Raw genomic sequence first — 12728 nt, forward strand, 5'->3', positions numbered from 1 at the left:
CTGCTCACTTAAGAAAATAATACACATACACACAAACACAAGGCTTCCTATCTCCTCCTACCATTCTGCACTGGTTACATAACTGCTATAAAAGTTATGGCTCCAGAGTTCCCCCTCGACAGGCAAATCAATTCAGAGCAGATCTTTTGATAAATATGTATGATGGGGGGGGGGTGTGAGATCATTTGTCTGCTGATCAGTAAAAGTGACAGCTGTGTGTGCAACGCTGGAGAGGCGAGGGGAAGGCACCACATGCGCTCTGCTTGGCTCGTGGAGTAATGTCGTGACACAGGACAGTAGCATCTGCTGGGTAAAGGGCACATGTGGAAGCAGAACACTTAATAATGTGCAGTAGCGGTGTTACCCATTTGGGAGCTAATGAAGCAGGTGTGCAGAAACAGCCTGCTCATAATAACTGCACTCACACAGTTTGGTGGCATTTCAAGCAGCCATGTGCTGAAAGTCATAAAGAAGACCACTCTGGAATAATCTATACATGCTGTTCACACAGGCAAGCCTGGATATCACAATTGTGCATCAATATATATATATATACATCTGTAGTATACATCTTCTCTCAAATTTCCTCTATGATACTGTAATATTTAGTACAAAATACAACAGACTAGTGCTTCCCCTGATGTTCACCTAGTCAGATTTCCAACTGTTCGCCACAATAGTCTGTGTGTGACCTCTGAGCATCCCTATACTACTGGCAATACTAATGGCAACTAATTGGGCCATGGGCACATTCATCGGATAAGTGAAATATGACCGTCTGCATGTAGGCGTAATGTACTAATATCCAGCAGTTCAGCCTATGTGTGGCTTTCTTGTAACTATCTGGAGCCTTATACAGTAACAGAGACACAATGTAATACAATAAAAGTAAATCCGATTTATTGTTGAGCAACTGTTAAATGCCAACTGTTCGTTTACATCAGTTCTGGCCCTAGTACAGCTAGCAATCTATTTACTCCAAACTACAGATACACAAATGCACATTAATGCCAATTTTTATCAGAAGTCTATTAAATTACCTGCATGTTTTTGGACTGTCAGGGGAAATCCAGCAGGCAAAAAGTATACCCAGTAATATAAAATAATAAACAGGAGCACAGGAAACATTATTTGATGTAGTCACCACGTAGATCAGGTGGCCCAGGTGCACTGGCCCAGACCATCAGCTTGGGGAGTGGATAGACCAATAGCAAAAGAAACAAGTGGCATCCCGGCACTCAAAAACTCCAAAAGGGCAGCCAAAAGTAGTATAAAAAATATATTAAGATTATCAACATCTCTAATGGCCCCACGCATTTCATGCCTCCCGGGGCTCTTAGTCAGGGGCTTAAAAAGTATGCTCAGCCGACAAGCCCTATACATTTAACTCATGTTGAACAAGGGAGTAAAATACTCTTTTAACATTATCCATCAGAAAAACAGAGGCACACCACAGTGGAAAGCCTTAGTGCTTTACAAAAAGATAAAAGAAATTCAAAAGAAATGCATCATTGTCGATTGATGAATACACTCTTTAGCTGACTCCACCAGAAGAACTTGGGTTCAGTCACATCTGTTTTATACTTAATTAAATAACTTTGAATGAATGTTATATGGTACATTACATCCCTGGCATGAAACAAGTGACTATAAACGTGTGTGCTTATTAGGAGTGTGTGTATAAAGTACAGGTGTGGGATCCGTTATCCGGAAAGCCGTTATCCAGAAAGATCTGAAATACGGAAAGCTGTCTCCCATAGACTCCATTATAATCAAATTTGTAAAAATGATTTCCCTTTTCTCTCTAGTAATAAAACAGTACCATGTGCTTGCTCCAAACTAAGATATAATTAATCCTTATTGGAAGCTAAGCCAGCCTATTGGGGTTATTTAATGTTTAAATGATTTTCTAGTAGAAATAAGGTATGAAGAGCCGTTATCCAGAAAACCCCAGGTCCTGAGCATTGTGGATAACAGGTACCATACCTGTAGTTACATTCTACATTTCCCTTTCTAGAACCAAGAGTTAAAGGAAAATAAACACCACTGAGGTGCCAGATAGCACTTTTATACACAATAAATGCAAACCTATACATTTTATAAAGTGTGTCAAGCAAACCTCAGGAAAACAGTAAAGGAAGGATGAAGAAATTTGCTTAGACAAACAAGGATTTGAAGCACTGTCTTACTAGACTTGTCTATGACAGAAGCTCTTAAACCTTTCACTGGCAGTCGTTTGCAGTCAGCCTGTTATAGCGTCCGCACACATGAGGTAGTGACAGCTATTCCTAGCAGTGTTCATCTTTTATTCATGCCAATAATCTCAGTGTTATTGCCTCTGGAGCGTGTTTAACTCTTTCAAGCAAACTATGATTTGCCATCAGAATGGAGTAGAAACTCTACAAAAGACATAAAACTATAGGTAAAAATAAACTGCCAGTTAGTCTCCATTAATTGCAACAATAAGCATACAAAACTGTGTGCTAAATGCATTGCCAATATGGCATTATATTAATGATGTACATAAAATATGTAAACATGCACAGATGTAGAAAGCAAAAAAAAAAATGTCAACATAAATAACCAAACAACAGTTTGATGCCAAATATACTGTTTGGTATTACAGGGGGGTTTAATGTGATTAGTCCAGGCCCCCTGAAAAAACTAGTCTTCATCCATTGCATAATGCAAAAGTAAAAATACCTAGTGACCTTATGCAGGCAAAATATATATTTTGAGTGCCCAGAAATCTCTTCTGTCAGAAATGACACTTCTGCATGACATGCTCTGATTTAAAATTGATATAGAAATCACCCAAAAGAGTACTACATAAATCCATTAGGAGAGATATTTTACAGGAAATAGGAGGAATTAACTGACTTGAGCAAGCTGTCTATGATTGATGTGCTCTTTAATTGAACTCGTGCAAGATGAAATGCATGACCCAAATATCTATTCCAGTAATTCACTCTTTAATTTAAAAAAGTCCCCCAAAAATGTAACTATTCTTCTATGTCGCTTGTCTGAAAATGTACAACTTTTATTACATTCCATTATTTTAATGACTTATCAGTTAAAAGGTAGAATTTTTTTTATTAATAGGGCTTCTGTTGAACAGCGTTTTACGTTAATTACGAAAACATCTATTATTTTCTAAGCTTAGCTGTGCAAAATGTTAAACTGAAGCTACTCCATGTTTGGTCCTTGCAAGGAAAGTAAACTGTGAACTGGTAATCACAATTATATTTGGGCAATGCCAACATAGTAGGTAATTAATAGATTATAAATTTTTCACATCAGCCCTGCCTGTTTCTGTAGTGCAGATGTGAATGTAGGACTCCAATACTATGAGGCAGTAGTGCTAACCATTGCAGAAAAGTAAAAAAAATTACAGTTTTGCTCTTGGTTACAAAGATATTTTGTAATTATATTTGTATTGATACAACTGATATTGATAGGCAGTATATGAATGTCACAGTGTTTTGAAAAGCATGATATACAATATGCAAATATTACCCACCCAAATAGCAAATACAAATCATTTTTTTTAAATAGGCAAATAGTTTTGCCCCCAAACATACAGGGGGTTATTTACTAAAATTCAAAAATTGCTTATTTTTTTTATTTTTTTCTTAAGGCAAATACAAATCATTTTTTTAAATAGGCAAATAGTTTTGCCCCCAAACATACAGGGGGTTATTTACTAAAATTCAAAAATTGCTTATTTTTTTCATAAAAGAATTATTCAGTGTAAAAATAAAAACTGGGTAAATAGATAGGCTGTGCAAAATAAAAAAGGTTTCTAATATAGTTAGTTAGCCAAACATGTAATGTATAAAGGCTGGAGTGATTTGATGTATATTATGTCAGTCAGAACACTACTTCCTGCTTTTCAGCTCTCTTGGTTTACACTGACTGGTTACCCTGGCTACCAGGCAGTAACCAATCAGAGACTTGAGGGGGGGGCCACATGGGTCATTTCTGTTGCTTTTGAACCTGAGCTGAATGCTGAGGATCAATTGCAAACTCACTGAACAGAAATGTACCATGTGGCCCCCCTTCAAGTCGCTGACTAACTCAGAGTTATAGAGCTGAAAAGCAGGAAGTTGGATTCTGGCTGTTTTATTAGACATCCAGTCACTCCAGACTTTATATATTACATATTTGGCTAACTAACTATATTAGAAACATTTTCATTAAAGTCTCTTTAACCTGCGCGTGCCAAAAGTTAGGCACCCACATCACAGAGCAATCCTATTCTTACACATCTTATTCCTTCCAATTTTCCAGCAAGCACTACAGAACAATCAACTCCCTGCTTTTTCTTTCTTCCAATTCTCCAGGACAAACGCATGTGCAATAGAGTAAATAGAGTGAAAAAAATGGCTTTTTTTTAATTAAAGTTCTGCTTTTCACTCTAATGCACGAGTCTGCCCTGGGAAATTGGAAGAAGCAGGAAGGTGATTGTTCTGTAGTGCTCGCTGGAAGAACCAGCACCATTCCGGGGTATCAGTTAAGTAAATACAATCACCTGGGGGTGCCTAACTTATGGCACCCCCAAATAAGAAAATACTTTCCTTTTCCTTTAAACCTAATGCACTGTTGTCCTGCACTGATGAAAAATTTTTGTTTGCTTCACAAAGACAATTATAGTTTATATAAATAAGGTGCTGTGTAGCCATGGGGGTAGCCATTCAATGTGAAATAGGGAAAGAGGCACAGGTTACACAGCTGATAACAGATACACTCTGTAGAATATAATGGGTTTTGTTCTTACACAGGAAGATAAACAGGGTTCATTCAAATGCCATGCATTGCCCTCTACAGCACTAAAGAATGAAAATCTCTCCCATCTAAAACAGGATATTTGTTTCTAAGCAATAGTCTAATTGCTGGTATTCCATAAACATATGCAAACTTTATATGTTTGAAAAAATGTTTGAATGTCCATTAAACAAGCTTCCATCAAATTGACTAAAATTGGCAATTTGCAACATCCTATCCCCCAAATGCTCTTCGCCAGAAAGTCAACACATTGTCTAATTTAAGTAATTCCACATAATTATATGATTAACTACATTAAGTGGATGAGCTGCGCATTTGGCACAGGTGCACTACTGTGCAGGTGCATTTACAGTGCACTCAAAGTCTGCCCCCCCCCAAAGAAAATAAAGAACCCCTGCTGGGTGTGCTTTCAAAGTATGCTCAAATGCAGAGCAATATAAAAATGCATTTCAAGCGCAGAAAACCATAGGGTGTCTATGGTCCAAATTGGGCTTTGTCTAGAACGTGAGGAAGATTTGCCTAACAAAATTACAGATGATAAATTAAAATTTAAACAATTGAAAGTGCACTTCAAAATGAATAGGATGCAGTTTTGCTGAAAATAGTCTGGTTGGCATCATTTCTGGTATTTAGTGCAAGATTGACATGTGCAACTTGATTCAAAAGGTGCATTAATTGTCAATTCAGGACAATAGGCAAAGGCAGTGGCCCCAAGTGTAACAATATAAGTGCAAGAAGCACATGTTGATGCAAATACCTTAAATATGGTACATTTGCTTGCACTGGTTTCCTCCTACACCCTAAAAATACTGGAAACTTGAACTACCTTCTTGAACTACCTGCTGATATAACTGAGTATGTGTATGTGTAGCTCTTCTGGGGAAAACATAGATGTGTAATATGTTGCTGTAGTTTTATAGGTTTCACCCAGCAAAAACATTTTAGTGTGCCCCCATAGGGTTATGTTTTACATACAACTTGATTTCTGTACAACATGGTCCCATTGCAGCTGTTGGGTCAGCTGTTTCTCTTGTCACCCCTGTGTCGCTGCTATTTAATGGAGCCAATAATAAGCATTATAAAAGAATTCAGAAAGAGAAAGCAACTTTTATAATGACAAAGCAGTACAAAATGCCCAAGCTTTTCAACAGTCAAAGGGTTCTTTAAACCAGCTGTAACTGTCATTCAGCAGCGTTATATCTAAACCCCCAAATAAATAAATGAATGTACTAGTCCTTCAGTCAATAAAGGAAGCACTCTATTTGTAAAAGCAAATAATCTTATTAATGTTTGGGAAAAGTGCATGGTGCATTTTCTTCCTCCACCAAATTACAGTTTCTAGACACTAGGTTAGAAAACATTACTGGGGTGATCATAACAGTTTGATTTTAGTTAACCAGTTTGCTTAGTTGAATGATATGCTGCATGTCCATTCAATACTATAAGAAGTTTGGTTCAAGTTGGGAGGTCAGCTTGGCAATCAGGCAGCCATTAATCCCAGTCCTCATCTGAGTTCTTACTACATTTTGTGCTCCATCAGCAAGCTATGTTAGCAAAGGGCTCAAAAATCATTACATGAAGATGCAGTAAAATCCTGGAGCATTATCTTTATGATCAGTCATGTCAAATAAAAGTCTATACAATGAATAAGGCCTTTTTATTACTGTAAACTGTAGCCATATCTGCAAGCAAACAGCTCAGAGGAAAAACACATTCTGTAGTAATATCACTGCCAGATCGGGGGGGGGGGGGAGGATGATAAAGCCAATAAATACACATATTGATAACATTGATCTGACAAAGGAAGCTTAATTGTCTCTGATTTTAGGTAGGGACATTATATTACAATTAGAGGCAGCATTGTGGTCCCACGGGGCCGCACATTACAGCTTCTAACCTCAAAGCACAGTCAATATCTGCACAGCAAACAAGATAAATCTTGCATTCAGGAGAAAGCCTGCTCAAGTGGGATTTCTGTCAGATGGAGCTGGCGTGATTAGAGGTAAACAAATAACTATCAATAGTTCCTACCTATGCACAATTCTTGCTAGTTCCAGGCATGCAGCAATATACCCAAACACCTAAGGAGCCATATGTCTTTAAAAGGATATAGTCATCCAAGGAAGTAGCAAAAGAAAAACGATTTTGCTGCATGGCAAATGATCGGTTATGTAAGCACAACCATTGCCTTATAATTATACCTTTTTTATTTAAATAGTGTTGGATTATTATCAGTGCACACCCCACCTGCAGAAATCAGCTAAAACTAAATGGAAGCACACCATTTACCTAAGAAACATTTCACACATGAATAAATATTGTTCACTCAGTATATACATACAATATGGAGAGGAGACTGGATTTCCATAATAAATCACGTGACCATGTATGCAAACCTTTTCACACCTCCAACCTGGACAAGTGCTGAATGCTGTCCATTACCTATCTTTGACCTGTTCCCTGAGAGGATCCGGTCTATTTCCCCTTAAAGGAACTGTAACACCAAAAAATGAAAGTCTTTTAAACTAATGAAAATATAATGAACTGTTGCCCTGCACTGGTAAAACGGATGTGTTAGCTTCAGAAACACTACTATAGTTTATATAAATAATCTGCTGTATAGCCATGACTAGCACCATGGATGAAATTGAATATGATTATATGTGATATATTTTCCAAGAAGTTATAAACTGTTGATTTGTTGTAAAAGAAAAGTATTGTTAGTGCCCCAAATGTAATGGAAGTGTCCATCACGAGGATGTTGCCAGGTTACGATGTAAACAAGATAGGCAAAATAATGCAAGCACGTTTCTAGGGAGACAGAGTTGAAGTGAAGGCTTGTGTCACTGAGCTGGACAAATGGTCCGCGGAAGTGACGCAGGCGCATGTGACGTCATATACGCGGAAGGGAACTGCACGCGCGCAATTAGAAAGGTATTTAAGCTTTTGCCAAACGCAAATACACCAGAATTCCCCTTGATAAAGGCTTTTTGCCAAAATGTCGGGGTGACTCTCATTTGTGGCAAGGGTGTCTGCTCATTTGTTTGACTTGGTATACGCATTGCGAATTGGTGGTATGTAAATGCTTAAAAAAATTTTTTTTCTCTCTAATATGTAAATACTCTTGATTCAAATTGACTGCATAAGTTTGTAAATGCAATTATATTGCATAAAAAAAGCTTTTTAAGAATACCACTGTGTGAATATGGTAATGATTACTTTTTGAGTGTGCACGCCCTATATAATTACAATAGCCAACGGACAGACATTCAAAGCTGAAAAGGAGAAAAGGCACAGGATACACAGCAGATAACAGATAAGCTCTGTAGTATACGATGGGATTCTTCAGCTCTTCTGTTATCTACTGTGTGTCTTGTGCTTGAATGGCTGGCCCCATGGCTACACAGCAGCTTGTTTATATAAAATATAGTTGTGCTTCTGAAGCAAACAAACCAGTTTTACTAGTGCAGGGCAACAGTTTTTTTGGTGTTACTGTTCCTTTAATTGTGTCTCTGTACAGAGATAACATTACTGCATGAAGTGACCAGGGCTCCACTGGCTCACCAAGTTACAGGACCCTAGTGGGCCCCCAATGGATTCATGTGCAGAGGTAGGTGCAGGGTTTGTGTTTGGCAGGTTTTAGAGCAGGTTTATGTCATCAGTGTAAGGGGGTTGCAAGTGTAATCGATGGCAGTCAATGAATGCCACACTTTTTCTCTATAACAAATAGGCGTGTAGCACAGTGTGTTATACAATCATTCCAAATACAGTAACCACTATCTTCAATATCCGTAATATTCCACCAGTTAGTTAGGAGAGGGATAACTCATCGGAAGCAGACAGAAAGAAAACAGAAAGAAATGTAGAAGTTAATCATCATAACATTAACAAGTTAGATTTTTAGAGCTGAACAACACAATATAAATACAGAAAACTCCCACTAAAATCTTTTAGCACCCCTAATAGGGAAAGCCCCAGAGTTGGGAAACAACTGTCCTGAACTATTTAGAGCTTACAAACTGCCAATTTAGTGAATGTAAAGATGTTCTTTTTCTTACTTGATCCTTCTTACTAACTTGAGTCCTAAGCAAAATGAAAAAAAATAATAAATTGATTGCTAAGAAGACATTTACCCCTAGATATGAGGGGAAAGCATTGCTTCCTGTCCCTTTTTGTACCTCTCAAAATCGCAGGCAAAACATTCTTACTAGAGTGTTTCATATTTAATAATGCAATTTATATTCCACTCTCTCAACATAAACTCTTGTAGAGGCGCACTAATGTAAAAATACATCTGGCCCGTCAATACTTTATCTTCTGGGTCTGCATCTAAATCCCTCTACAACCCTGACTTATGGCTGCATCAGAGTCTAATGAATAAAAAGGTGCAAATTATATGCTTGCCTTTAATGCTCTTCATAAAATGAGATAGTAGAGGCAAGACATGCATTCTTCTACTCACAGCTCAGCACTGGAGTGCTATAAATACAGTGCACTTAATGTAACCCAGAGCTGTGCTAAGCCAGGAACTGTATGTTATGGCACAGAATCAGTGTTTCGCCAAAGGTTCAATAGGCTGATCCCTGAGGCATCATGAGAATTTATGTTAACTGTCTTTTTGCAGAGTCTTGGCCTCAGCATCTTAAAAAGCTTTCAATACTTATAGCAGGGATCATCTGCCAATATGTGTCACAAGAAGAAGGGTATCACGGTGTGTCTCACAAGTCAGTTGGTTTTATGGAGAAGGAATGACATTTGACAAATATATGTTAAGGTTTACTGTACTATCGCTGAGGTTAAGGCAACAACAATCCCTGTGCTTTTCCTTCATCAATTTTACCTTAAAGGAACAGTTCAGTGTAAAAGTAAAAACTGGGTACCGGTAAGTAGATAGGCTGTGCAAAATAAAAATTGATTCTAATATAGTTAGTTAGCCAAAAATGTAATGTATAAAGGCTGGAGTGACTGGATGTCTAACATAACAGAACACTACTTCCTGCTTTTCAGCTCTCTAACTGAGTTAGTCACGACTTGAAGGGGGGCCACATGGGACATAACTGTTCAGTGAGTTTGCAATTAATCCTTAGATTCAAAAGCAAACAGTTATGGCCCATGTGGCCCCCCTCAAGTCACTGATTGGTAACTGCTTGGTAACCAATCAGTGGAAACCAAGAGAGCTGCAAAGCATGAAGTCATATTCTGGCTATTATGTCAGACAGTCTTTATAAATTACATTTTTGACTAACTAACTATATTGGAAAAAAAAATATTTTGCCACTTTTTATTTTTATACTGAACAATTCCTTTAATGTTGGCATCTAACTGCAAGTTTTAACTCATTTTCTGCCACACTGACTTGCAGGATCACTTTTATTAGTCTAGCACATGCTGCAGACTTCTGCTGCTACAGCAAAATGTTTTAGCCTACATATCAATTGCATCTTCCTCAACAAAATGGATTAGAGCCAACAGAGCAGGAAGGAAATCCATAAGGTTACACAAGCATGACCCCATCAATTGTTGATCACACAACAGCTTATATGTGAGAACACTATCCATTCATCCTGACCTTTGAGGTCTGCTTTTAGGAATCAGGAAGTCCACACAAACAACAGACAGCACATATTCTCATATTCTTATTATTAGACAGAAATTCTGGAATGTAATCCTTACTTTCTAAAGAAGACATTATGCATTTGGAGCAGTGGCCGATTATTAGCATTTATTTATATAGCAACAACATGCTACTATTTATTTGGTACCCCGGGACGGACAGGACGCCACCTGTGGACTCTCTGAAGACTTATTAACCCCTTAATGACAACCCTCACAATGTAAATAAAAGAGAAACACTATTAATCTTTTAAATGAGCACTTGATGTAGCAGATAATAAACAGAGGAGAATGTTAGAAGCATGTTGCTGGAGAAATGGGAAGTACCATTTTAATTCCATCATCTCCATTTTGGTGCATTCTTCATTCCCCCACCTTCTCTTACCTCTTCTCTTCATCTTTCCCATTCTCATACCCTATTTTAGTGTAGCCACTGGGCAGGATGTTGCTGACCTAGTCAGTAAAAATCAGCTAAGTTTGGTGCTGGTATGACAAATTCCTTGCAATGTACTTGTTGCTATATGTAGTTTTCCCCCATTCTTCCACCCCTGGCCAGTTATTCCCATGCCCACTTAGCCATGCCCCCAACCAGTGCAGTTTAATTTAGCGAGGGCCAACAATCTAATCATAATTGTTACTATCCCCACATCAACACACAGATGTGGTCCATGATCCAACAAATCAAACCTGTTGATCGACATCTGCTTGATCTTTCAATGATCAGTTGGCCTGCTGGAGGGTCCCATACACGGGCTGATAGGCTGTTGACTCCATAAGCAGCAGGAGCTTTTATTGGCTTGTGTATACCCACCTTTTCAACCCGAAATGCCCTAAGGTTATGATATCATGTGAAAATTCAGGGACAAATCTAAAATATGCACCTGGAAGGCCTGGCAACATTCATTTATCAGAAGTTTCCATGAATTCTCAAGTTATCTGGTAACATTATCCTATTCCCAACTCCCGTAGCAAGTGGCTAGCATCTTAATCTGTTGACAGACGAAGGCTACAGCAGGATAACCAATAACAATAGCAGGAAAGGATCGGATTCTGCAGCACAACAGACTTCAGCCTGGGCTAAATTATGGAGGAGAACAGTTCAGCTGCATGCAAAGAGTCCTCCAATTAAACTGACCATACACAGGTCATATTTCTTTTGGCCCGCTGACTGGCCCGCTGACTGGCCTGCCTGATATCTGGCTGAAAATTGACCAGATATCAGCCCAGAAATTTTAAAAGTCCCTTGGATGAGGACTACATTATCACGTTGATGCAGACCTCTGTAGTCCCCATTGTGTGATCCAATCGTTGGCTTCTTAGGACTGTTTTCAAAACCATTTTCAAATGGTTTCTGCTTTTACATTGTGTTTGAATGCCTTCTACCCACATTTTCTTTTTTTGTTTCTTCCTTTCTGCTGGGTGACTTGATCTTGCCACTTCGCATAAATCTAATCATAACCATTAATTATAACCAGGCATTAATCTATCTATCTTACGAACTATGGAAATTAATGTGATAAAGAGCAAGGAAATCCCCAATTAAACTTTTGCCTAAATCTCAGTCTGGTTGCATTGGATTTCTGTACAGATTTACATGTACAGAAAATCCCTCTCTGCTTGGTGACTTGATCTTCCCACTGAGCGTATTGTTGTACAACACGCATCACTCAAATAAGAGCTCTAGCAGCACAATACATGTAGTAGTTTATATGCCCATTGATGTGCAATATCATATGAAGGGGTATATTGAGTACTACGGCTTCTAAGGCACATAACTCACTGCTTGGCCTTCATGCTACTTTAGTATTCATGCAGCAGGTGGGAGAGGTTGAAGCCCCCAGAGAAATGTTGAACATAGTCTCGCTGCCCTGTTCACTCATCCATCCCATCTATTTTTAACATGAAAGCACTCTGCCTCCCCAATAATAGCAGAAGTGCCTGAGCTGAAGCAGAACAGCTCCCGTTCTATAAATAATGCAGAGTCCTTATTTACTGACAGGTTGTAAGAGTACCAAGTAGAATAATGTGAAATCAGGGCTAATGAATAATACATGATAGCGGCTTGACTCCAGCTTTCTTCCCTGGCTCTGTGTCCTTTTCACTCTATTTTGTATCTGCTCTTTCTATTGGTTTTAGCACAGTGCCCTTATGATACAAAAGCCTGAAACATGTCAGCAGTGATGCTTTTAACCCTTTTCATTCCAGTAACAGCATAAAAAATATATTTAAAACATTTTCTGAAAATGCATGTTCAAAACAAGCTATAATAAATGGAATGTTGTCCTCTGGGAAGTGTCAAATATGCTAAATTAATTGTTTTCTACTCATTT

General features: G+C 38.3%; 1 protein-coding gene across 2 annotated transcripts in view; it reads right to left on the reverse strand.

The window, feature by feature from the left end:
• The window catches only part of gse1.S (Gse1 coiled-coil protein S homeolog), a 311558-nt gene that overhangs the window by 183991 nt on the left and 114839 nt on the right, over nt 1-12728 (reverse strand). The gene's annotated exons all lie outside the window — the stretch shown is intronic.

The sequence above is a fragment of the Xenopus laevis genome, chromosome 4S (genome assembly GCF_017654675.1).
Source record: "Xenopus laevis strain J_2021 chromosome 4S, Xenopus_laevis_v10.1, whole genome shotgun sequence".
Classification (NCBI taxonomy): Eukaryota; Metazoa; Chordata; class Amphibia; order Anura; family Pipidae; genus Xenopus; species Xenopus laevis.